Source organism: Biomphalaria glabrata, chromosome 15, assembly GCF_947242115.1.
Source record: "Biomphalaria glabrata chromosome 15, xgBioGlab47.1, whole genome shotgun sequence".
Classification (NCBI taxonomy): domain Eukaryota; kingdom Metazoa; phylum Mollusca; class Gastropoda; family Planorbidae; genus Biomphalaria; species Biomphalaria glabrata.
In genome coordinates this window covers 1,630,938-1,639,698 of record NC_074725.1, presented here as the reverse complement: position 1 = coordinate 1,639,698, position 8,761 = coordinate 1,630,938, and the positions used below count along the sequence as shown (strand labels likewise).

The window sequence follows — 8,761 nt, the reverse complement described above, 5'->3', positions numbered from 1 at the left end:
TTATCCGCGGATCATGTTGCATGCGTCAGTGCGTCTGTAGCTAGATCTGCACTTTCTTTTTGAGTTGAGATATTTATATTTTATTTTAGTTTAGAGTTTAGATCAGGGGTTCTTAACCTGTGGGTCGCGACCCCCTTGTGGGTCGATTGACGATTTGCCAGGGGTCGCCAAAGACCATTGAAAAAATGGATTGTTTTTGTCTACTCTTCTATTGCTGTGTGTGTATGCAGGGGGGGGGGGGGTCGCGGCAGACTGGAGGATTGTAAAAAGGGGTCGCCGAGCACAAATGGTTGAGAACCGCTGGTTTAGATGATTCAAATCAATGTACATCTACACTAGGTCTTGCTCTGACACATAAAAAAGCGTTGAATTGTTTAGTTACTCTACCGGAAGTATGATCTAAAAATAACCGACCAATAAGTGCTTTTTAATACAGTACTTACAAGCGCTACAGGCTAATAGAATTGAATGTTGGATAGCAAGATAGGTCAGTACAAATTCCCCGGTCTATAAATAGAAAATGGGGCACTGATGTATGGGTGACATCGTTCCGACCACAGCTAATGCCCAGGCATTCATCTCATTTCCATGAGATGATCCATGCTTCGCGTCTGAAGGAGGCCATATATGTAATTAGAAAATACGTCAGGAAATCGAAATAACTCGACAAAGTCTAATTTTTTTAGATTTTTATTAAAATAAGCTATTCCATTGGCTGAACAAAAATAGACTAACCTTGTAGGGAAACATAATGGCTACACAGTGATATATAATTATATATAATAGTAATAATACCCTAGGTTTACAGTCGTTTTTCTATTTGTTGTATAGGAGGAAACATTGCTCTCTCTTTCTAATAATTATAATAAGAGCCAGTCTTATACACATGATAAATAAAAACTAATAATAAAATAATAAAACACTTTAAGACCATATGAATTACATTTTGCTACGCATAAATGGTTGAAAAGCATAATTACGAATAATAACTTCTCACCACCTGTAATAGATATAGAAACTACCAATTGTTTTTTTTTTTGGTTAGCGCAATTTCAATACGCTCTGATTCTATCACTTGTCTGGACCATTTGGAAAGGGAAGAAGGAACGGAGTATCTGGTTGATCGGTTTTTTTTAAAAAGGGAACAGCCTGAATTCAAACTTGTGGGTAAAGCCTTCTCAGGGTTCTCAAGCCAACACGGTAGCTAGCGAAAGGTCTATGAACATGGAAGATTGTATAGTCATCTATTGTTTCTATTTCATGTTTGTGCTCGCCAAGCCTCAAACGGCAGCCTAATATAAAGGGGACTAATTCTGCGTATATGACTACTTCAGTCAAGTATTAGTTCTTTCCCTTGTTTGAGGTACTAAACAAAGTGATTTATTACCAATAGTTAATTAGCTAATTGTTTAATTATTTTTTTGTATTGATGCTTGTGTTGTCAAGTAAAAGAAATAATTGTGCAAAATTTCAGCTTGATCCGAGATTGGGTGTCAGAGAAAAAAAACGTGTACAAACTTTTGGCCAGACAGACACACAGACAGACAGACATAGTGAGTTGATATAAGCTTTGTAAAAAAAAAAAACTAGCGCTAAAATAGTTTTGTGTTTTATATTTCCCTAAAAATCTAAGAAAGATCCTAGGTATCACAGACAAAGACCGCATTACAGAGTAAGAGATAAGAGTCAGGATTTGTACAGCGATTGGAACCTACGATGACCTGATTACTACGGTTAAAAAAAAAACGAAACTCCATTGGCATATTACAAGGACCTCATTTGATTTGATTTTGATTTTAGGCACATCGGCACAATTTAGGCCATGTCATGCCTGCATTCCCTTAAGGACTACTCTCTCTCTACATAACAAGGGCTAAATTCTATACAGTTAAATCATTAAAATCAGGGTCTATTCACAGTTAAAATAGTAAAGGTAGTAAACATTTAATAATTTGGTAAAAATCTAATGTAAATAGTACATGTTCACAAATTCATAAATCAGATCTTCGTAGGCAACCCAACCTCCCAGACAAAGCCCAGTACCTTCACAGGGTCGACATTGTCGAATAGTGTTTTTAAGTTAGTGGCTCTAAAATATTTCTCCCTCACATACAAGGACCTCAGTGCTCACAAAGATCTTCCTTCACGGAACAGTAACAGGACAAAAAAAAAAAAGAGACAGACAAAAAAAGCGATTGGAAGACAACATAAAAGAATGGACAGGTCTGCCATTAAAACAGATTCTATCCAAGGTAAAAGACAAAGGGGAATGGAGAAAGATGGTCTACAGATCTTGCGTGGTGCCCCAACGGACTAAAAGACTACACGACACTAAGGGATAGGTGAAAGTGAAATCTAAGAAAATTTAAGCTCTTCAATAAAAGAAGTTTGTTTACTTTAAACTTCAATGTGGAAAAAAAAATATGTGAATGTTTTTAAGCTAAACACTCATTCATGGATTTCACAAATAAAGCCAGCGTTGCTACTGGCTTCAAAATTACAGCTACAGTCATTCATTCTATAATCATATGGCTGGTAAAAGCACTCGCAGTGTTCCCGGTTATTACTGTTACTCGGCTCATTCTGATACCAATTCACTGTGGCTTTCTTTAACAAACTAAACCTATTGTACCACAAATCTTCATGAATAGAATCAGTACCTCCTGTAAAAATAGAATAAAAGATTTTATTTTTCTGTAAAAATGCTCTCACGAAATTAAATTCATCTTGTGAATCAATTTCCACCAGGTAGCCTCCATATCTTAAGCACATAGAGTGGGCGTCTGCTATGTGAAGTTTGTAATTTTTGCGTGTTAGCCAATATCGTCGACCTCTGAATACCTCAGAGGCAATGAACAGAGACTCCAGAGATTTTTGAAAAAGTGATTTAGGATCAGTTTCAAATTTCTTCATTTTGCCCACCACTTCATCCAATGTTTTCTTCACAGCTTCATAATTGTCCCTTAATTCATCATTCAACTTTTTCATAATCAACATCCCATTCTTTGTCTGTTCATTGTCTAATCTTATTTGTGATGTTGATTTGTTCAAGTCAGTTTCTATTTTTTTAATTGCAAGTGAAATCGCCTTCGTGTCCAATTCATTGTTAGTTCTTTTGGAATGCAATAACTCAAGAGATTCTTTTAGCAGACGTGTCTTGTGTTCAAATAGTTCAACGACTGCATCTAGGACGTTTTTGGAAGCTTCGACCACGACGTCTCTAGAAACTAACACGGGCTTCCCATGCTCCACATCGAAACCAATGATCTCACATTTGTACAGTCCTATTTTACTGACCGTTTGATCATCAACTATTAGTTTCAAAAAAGATTCCCCACTACTATCTATAGCTCCGCTCGTATTCTTCAAAGAAGAAACACTTGACTGACCTTTGTTGCTATAGCTATTTACACTATATATGTATTTGAATTCTGGCTTTTCCAGTGATAACGAATGTAAAAAGGGACATGGATGAAATATGTACAAAAGGTGAGTTTTTATATTTGCACATTAATTCCAACGTGTCTGTGTAGGTATTGACAAGCATAAGTGGGGAAACAGATAGAACCAAACCTGCAGAAAATAAAACAATAAAAAAGAACTCAGAAAAATTAATCCATCTTTTTTTAACTCTTTCTCGCCTAACCGACGCTACCAGCGTTGATTCCACCACAATGTGGTTAAATAATTACGGAGAGAAAGAGTTAAAGCATTGCTAGGGGCGAAAAGAACAAAAATTACTGGCGCGAGGGCGATCTTCTGTGCGTAGAGATTAAGTAAAGAGCTTGGCTTTGCAATCGAGGGGTCTCGAGTTTCAAATAACACTGACGATTGAGAATTTGAAATGCAGAATTTTAGGGGCTCTCGTCTAACTTTAAATGGTAACCTACGTACGTGGGGGAAGTAAAGGTGGCTGTTCGTTGTGCTGGCCACATGACACCCTCGTTAACCGTCGGCCATAGAAACATATTATCTTGTTTTGTGTGTTTGTTTTGTGGACGTATTTCTTATGTTCCTTCAGAGTTGAATATCTACTTCCTAGACCAAAATTCCCGCAGGACGACTGGGGATGGCAGCGGGCTAGGGTATAAGCTTTATAAAATTGCAAAAGCTACTAGTATGATCGTAGGCAGCCCCCCCCAAAAAAACGCGCTTGGACATCTCTTTGAGAAAAACATTGCTAAGATAGCTGTAAAGATTGAAGCATAAAATGTCACCCTCTTCATTATGATTTGAACATTAACCATCCCAATAGAAGATATAACACACCCGATCACAAACACAAAGAGATACAAAGACTCCTTTGTTCCTTCGGCAATAGACTCGTTAAACAGAATGTAACCTACAGTTGTAAGTCTCGCATCGTATGTTAAAGGGAAACTGGGGTATGGGCGTATATCTTGTGTGCTATTGTACACATTGTTTGCTCTAAAAACGTATTGTTTTTTTTTTTGTTTGTTTTTTTTGTAATGCACAATTGTAAAACAAATTTCCACAAGGATAATAATAATATAAATAATAATTATTATTATTATTATCTGGGTTGCTCAAGTGAAGATCTAAAGATCATTTTAGAAGATAATCTAAGATCTGAAGATCATTTTAGAAGATAATCAAAGATCTAAAGATCATTTTAGAAGATAATCTAAGATCTAAAGATCATTTTAGAGGATAATCTAAGATCTAAAGATCATTTTAGAAGATAATCTAAGATCTGAAGATCATTTTAGAAGATAATCTAAGATCTAAAGATGATTTTTAGAAGATAATCTAAGATCTAAAGATCATTTTAGAAGATAATCTAAGATCTAAAGATGATTTTAGAAGATAATCTAAGATCTAAAGATCATATTAGAAGATAATCTAAGATCTAAAGATCATATTAGAAGATAATCTAAGATATAAAGATTATTTTAGAAGATAATCTAAGATCTAAAGATCATTTTAGAAGATAATCTATGTAGATTCTGCAACTTATCATTTAGCTTGTCAATAGTCAAAAGAGAAAGATACAATAAGTGCAGTAACGGCTGTATTACATAAGATACCCACGACACTAGCTCCAGCTGGAATAGCCTGCCCAGTGTGCAGCCGAACATTCCGGGCTCACATAGGTCTCACCAGCCACATGATGAGGCATAAAACCCCCAGTGCAAAGCCCTCAGCCCCCCTGGATGACAAAGTGGTCATCATCGAACCACGATGGACGAACTATACACACATACATATATACATAAGAAGATATAAAGATGTAATTTCATACGTTACTTTAAAAAAAATAAAGGTAACTACTTCCTAATTTAGCATACCTGCTCTGTGTTTACTTTGTCTATCTGCACGTAACCGTGCGTCCGACACGTTCTCTTGATCGTCTGCCAACGCTTTCGTTTCCGGGCTTTGAAAACACGTTTCAGACGGCGTCACATCCGGTTCGCTTCTCTGGCTCATTTCTACATTATGTATTTGAACCATAGTCGCGTGGCTACTGGATAGTTTGTCCTGATGTCAAAGTCACACCTGTACTCATCCCCATCCAATGGATTCTGTACACTCAAGCTAACAATCAAATGTCCAAGCGTAATGAATTTCTCTTTGAGGCGTACTTTCTCTGAGGCTTTGAGGAGTGTCTCGCTATCTAAGTCAAGTTTCAAAAGGTCATCGTATTGCTGCTTTGTTTCGTTGTAACGAGAGAAGGTCAAGGTCTTATTAGCGTTCGGATCATCGTTGTTAAAGTTGTTTAAAGTACAGTTGACCGTAAGTTGAGAGGCGGCCCCTAAGGAGGAAACCTCTGGACGTTCCCCATTAAGGACTAAAAGAGAAGAAAAAAAATGAATACCATAATTATATCAAATACCATAATCATATCAAATACCATAATCATATCAAATACCATAATCATATCAAATACCATAATCATATCACATACCATGATTATATCAAATACCATAATCATATCACATACCATGAGTATATCAGTACCATAATCATATCACATACCATGATTATATCAAATACCATAATCATATCACATACCATGATTATATCAAAAATACCATAATCATATCACATACCATGATTATATCAAATACCATAATTATATCAAATACCATAATCATATCAAATACCACAATCATATCAAATACCATAATTATATGAAATACCATAATTATATCAAATACCATAGTTATATCGTATACCACAATTATATCGAATACCATCATAACTGTATTGTTGTGCTTGAGGTACGCACTAGTGCACTGTTGAACGAAAAAACAGGAAGACACTAGAATGGAGAGAAGAACAGTGCATCAGGGATTGTGAAGAGTCTGAATCATGGTCTGAATGTTTGGGAAACTAAGAGGCCAACTTTTGGTGCTGCCTGAAGGTTGTAGTAGGGACCTGGAGCGAAGCGGGGAAGGCTGTCGTTGGTCCACATTTGGGTTAAGTAGCAAAGGACTGGTATACTTAGTAGTAAGACTCTGAGGAAGCTGAAGGATGTTATGTGTTTACCATAGTGAATAAACACAACTATTTATTTCCTGTTAAACTGTGTTGAGTTGTCTGCCTTTTCGTTGGGTGCCTACCCTAGAGTTGCAACAATATCAAATACCATAATTATATCAAATACCACAATTATATTTATCTTACAAAGTACATAATACTTTATAGTATATTTTACATCCAACGGATTAATAACCGAAATCCGTTGCCGAGGACAGACGGCGAAAAGAAAATCTTAATCGACCACCGGCGGACAATGCTTGTGCTTACCCTGGATGTGGCAAAATGTGTACGTCGCAGCTGGGCTTCGTAATCACGGGAAATATTGCATTCCTCATTAATCTTCGGACTCGAAGACAAGTCTTATTATTATTATTATAGTTATAATTAAAATCCCATAGTTAATTATCCAATTGGTTAATATTTTTAATTGATTCTTCTTTTGTCAGGTAAAGGAAATAAATGTGCGAGATTTCAGCTTGATCCGAGATTAGGTGTGGGAGAAATAACGTGTACAAACTTTTTACCAGACAGACAGAGTGAGTTGATGCAAGTTTTGTGAAAAAAAAAAAAAAAAATAGCCGTCGTACCTAAACATTAAAAAAAAAAAACAGTCTACAAAATATGATGAAATTTCAATTGGATTTATAGTTTTTTGAGATCTCAACTTCACTAACACCCGGACGGACTGAGGACAGACAAGCTAATCGCGTTTATTCCACTTTCGATGGCCTTAAAAAATAAAGTCATTATTAGGTTAATATGCTGGTACCAGCAGTGAATCGAAGAGAATCTTATTACTAAAATTAGACTTAGAAAATATTGTTACGAATCTCACTATCCAGGCTCTCTGCAAACTGCACCATACACCTCGTCGTCTCGTTCCGGGCTTGCACTGGGTCCAACAGTTCAGGACTGACTTCACACACTGGGCTCGTTGTGTCGGACTCGATCACAGACCAAGATCAAGACGCCGTTCGTCTCAACTGTACTTGATAGTACTCCGCACTGAACCGTCGTAATGCTCCGTACAGAACCACACCGCTGAAATGTGCTGTAGTCGACCGGACTGTAGTGAACCGGGCTCTGAATTGTCTTGACTGCGACACCTCCGCTCTTATATAGGGTCCCTACTGGCCTTCTCGAACCGGACAGAACGCCGCTCGACGTTTCTAGGTGGTCAGATGACTACAACTCTCGTGACGCTCCTGAGCTCTGTTCAAGACGGCGATCCTTCCCGAACGGTCCTGTTGACCCTCGACTCGGCTGACCGTCGTAGCTCGTCACGGTTGACCGCTCGTCTAGCGCTAGCCTGGGGCAATTTGCGTCGGCTGACTACACACACACACACCACTACCCCTCTCTGTGCCACCACCAAGTTTATAACAATATGTTTAATTGAGAGAAAGAAAAACAAATTAGCTTGTTTTACCAGACTTGTGTATCGCAAAACTCAACGAGACACCTGGGCCAAGCACCACGAGCATAAGACAGCTTAAGGAATGAAATTGCATCATCTTCGCCATCAGACAAACTTCAACTCTTGATGTTTGCATGGGTATTTATAGGCAGAAAATAGCTCTTTACCGGACGTAACTCACTCTATTTTCTTATCGTCCTAGATAAAAATAACAAAGTAATCCAATATGTAACGCGCATCCCACTTCCCAGTAATCTTAGCACATGCTTAAACATATCCGTCTTTAAAAGTTTTATTTCTCAGAAACAGTCACACCAGAGGCGTCACTAGGGTTAGTGTCACCATATGCGGTTAGCTCAAAATGTAACCAACACACACACACAAAGAAAAAAAAACCTCAAAATCGGCCCCCTAAAGTGGTCCAAACAGGCCTAATAAAGGCAGGTTTCAATATTTTCAGAAGAATTTCAGAATTAAATTTTATGAAAGGCAAATAACGGAGAAGAACGGAACGTATAGAGTGGTCCATTGGCTGCCTCACCGAGAGCGCACAGACATGGGCTTTATGAAAGGGATGGATAGAGCGTATCATCGAGACTGCGCAAACGACGTTGGCAAACCTAAGGTTTCTCTTATCCCCCCCCCCCAAAAAAAAAAAGGTTACAAAGAAAGTTTGTGTGGAAACACACAAACTCAAAATTGGTATTATTGGTATTGGTTTACGGTATGGTTTTATTTTAATAGTTTATACAGGATATTGAGGAAAAAAAAACCAGAGTGCGTCATTTGTAAAGAAGTTCCGATAGCTGAAGCGGCGATACAGCCCATGGAGGGCTCTCG

General features: G+C 37.7%; 1 long non-coding RNA gene across 1 annotated transcript; it reads right to left on the bottom strand.

Moving 5' to 3' along the window:
- Nucleotides 1–2,835: 2,835 nt before the first annotated feature.
- On the bottom strand, nucleotides 2,836–8,069 carry LOC106053369 (uncharacterized). The gene is made up of 3 exons (XR_008775130.1): nucleotides 7,934–8,069; nucleotides 5,310–5,809; nucleotides 2,836–3,573 (listed from the first exon to the last, which is right to left on the bottom strand). It is a non-coding gene; the product is annotated as an uncharacterized LOC106053369 (long non-coding RNA).
- Between the last annotated feature and the right edge of the window lie 692 nt (nucleotides 8,070–8,761).